The sequence below is a fragment of the Rhamphochromis longiceps genome, unplaced genomic scaffold (assembly GCF_057381845.1).
Source record: "Rhamphochromis longiceps isolate RC_006_pf unplaced genomic scaffold, R_longiceps_female_GT1.1 unmapped_scaffold_3, whole genome shotgun sequence".
Classification (NCBI taxonomy): domain Eukaryota; kingdom Metazoa; phylum Chordata; class Actinopteri; order Cichliformes; family Cichlidae; genus Rhamphochromis; species Rhamphochromis longiceps.
In genome coordinates this window covers 242408-244953 of record NW_028187223.1, presented here as the reverse complement: position 1 = coordinate 244953, position 2546 = coordinate 242408, and positions in this window count along the sequence as shown.

Below are 2546 nucleotides of genomic sequence, written 5' to 3'. Positions count from 1 at the left end.
TCGTACCATAGGCACGAGGAGTGTGTGTGTGTGTGTGGCTTAGTGTTTCTGAGCGGTGTACCAGGGGCACGGAGAAAAGTTGTCGTACCATAGGCACGAGGAGTGTGTGTGTGGCAAAGTGTTTCTGAGCGGTGTACCAGGGGCACGAAGAAAATGTGTCGTACCATAGGCACGAGGAGTGTGTGTGTGGCAAAGTGTTTCTGAGCGGTGTACCAGGGGCACGGAGAAAAGTTGTCGTACCATAGGCACGAGGAGTGTGTGTGTGTGTGTGGCTAGTGTTTCTGAGCGGTGTACCAGGGGCACGGAGAAAAGTTGTCGTACCATAGGCACGAGGAGTGTGTGTGTGGCAAAGTGTTTCTGAGCGGTGTACCAGGGGCACGGAGAAAAGTTGTCGTACCATAGGCACGAGAAAAGTTATCGTAGCATAGGCACAAGCAGTGTGTGCGTGTGTGTGGCAAAGTGTTTCTGCGCAGTGTACCAGGGGCATGTTTGAATTTACATTCTGGAGTACCAGGGCACGAGGATTTTGCCAGTGGTGTTTTGCTTTGTCAGTGGGAGGGGGCTTAAGTGTGGGTCCACGGGGCATGCTGGAGGTCAAGGTCCATGCTGGATATGCGGTGGAGGGTAACTGCAGGAGAAGGAAAGCTAGTGGGGGATTAGAGCAGGGGAGGATGTGCGTCCCCGGGGCCTGCTGGAGGTCAAGGTCCATGCTGGATATGCGCTGGAGCGTAACTACAAGAAAGGTAAGCTAGTGGGGGACTAGAGCAGGGGAGGATGTGCGTCCCGGGGCATGCTGGAGGTCAAGGGCCATGCTGGATATGCGGTGGAGGGTAACTGCAGGAGAAGGAAAGCTCATGGGGGATTAGAGCGGAGGAGTATGTGGGTCCTCGGGGCCTGCTGGAGGGCAAGGGCCATGCTGGATTTGTGGGTGGAGGGTAACTGCGGGAGAAGGAAAGCTAGTGGGGGAGTAGAGCAGAGGAGTATGTTGGGTCCCCGGGGCCTGCTGGAGGTCCAGGGTCCATGCCCGATGTGAGTAGCAGCAGGGCCAGCGCGCCCAGGAGCACATCTTTTTCGACCGTAAAGGGAGACAGGAGGCCGACTCACTGCCTCGGCTAAATGGAGAGGGAATTTCAGAAGGGCCAGGGCAAAAGCATGGACCTTTTCAGCTGTAAGGGAGGCAAGAGCAAGGTGTGATGTAGGTCCCCGGGGCCTGCTGGAGGTCCAGGTCCATGCCCGATGTGAGTAGCAGCAGGGCCAGCGCGCCCAGGAGCACATCTTTTCGACCGTAAAGGAGACAGGAGGCCGACTCACTGCCTCGGCTAAATGGAGAGGGAATTTCAGAAGGGCCAGGGCAAAAGCATGGACCTTTTTCAGCTGTAAGGGACGCAAGAGCAAGGTGTGATGTAGGTCCCCGGGGCCTGCTGGAGGGTCCAGGTCCATGCCCGATGTGAGTAGCAGCAGGGCCAGCGCGCCCAGGAGCACATCTTTTTCGACCGTAAAGGGAGACAGGAGGCCGACTCACTGCCTCGGCTAAATGGAGAGGGAATTTCAGCAGGGCCAGGGCACAGGCATGGACCTTTTTCAGCTGCAAGGAGGGAAGAGCAAGGTGTGATGTAGGTCCCCGGGGCCTGCTGGAGGTCCAGGTCCATGCCCGATGTGAGTAGCAGCAGGGCCAGCGCGCCCAGGAGCACATCTTTTTCGACCGTAAAGGAGACAGGAGGCCGACTCACTGCCTCGGCTAAATGGAGAGGGAATTTCAGAAGGGCCAGGGCAAAAGCATGGACCTTTTTCAGCTGTAAGGGAGGCAAGAGCAAGGTGTGATGTAGGTCCCGGGGCCTGCTGGAGGTCCAGGTCCATGCCCGATGTGAGTAGCAGCAGGGCCAGCGCGCCCAGGAGCACATCTTTTTCGACCGTAAAGGGAGACAGGAGGCCGACTCACTGCCTCGGCTAAATGGAGAGGGAATTTCAGCAGGGCCAGGGCACAGGCATGGACCTTTTTCAGCTGCAAGGGAGGGAAGAGCAAGGTGTGATGTAGGTCCCCGGGGCCTGCTGGAGGTCCAGGTCCATGCCCGATGTGAGTAGCAGCAGGGCCAGCGCGCCCAGGAGCACATCTTTTCGACCGTAAAGGAGACAGGAGGCCGACTCACTGCCTCGGCTAAATGGAGAGGGAATTTCAGAAGGGCCAGGGCAAAAGCATGGACCTTTTCAGCTGTAAGGGAGGCAAGAGCAAGGTGCGATGTAGGTCCCCGGGGCCTGTTGTCGTACCATAGGCACGAGTGGTGTGTGTGTGTGGCAAAGAGTTTCTGCGCAGTGTACCAGGGGCACGGGGAAAGGTGTTGTACCATAGGCATGAGAAAAGTTGTCGTACCATAGGCACGAGAAAAGTTGTCGTACCATAGGCACGAGTGGTGTGTGTGTGTGGCAAAGTGCTACTGAGCGGTGTACCAGGGGCACGGCGAAAAGTTGTTGTACCATAGGCACGAGAAAAGTTGTTGTACCATAGGCACGAGAAAAGCTGTCGTACCAGGGGCACGGAGGAAAGTTGT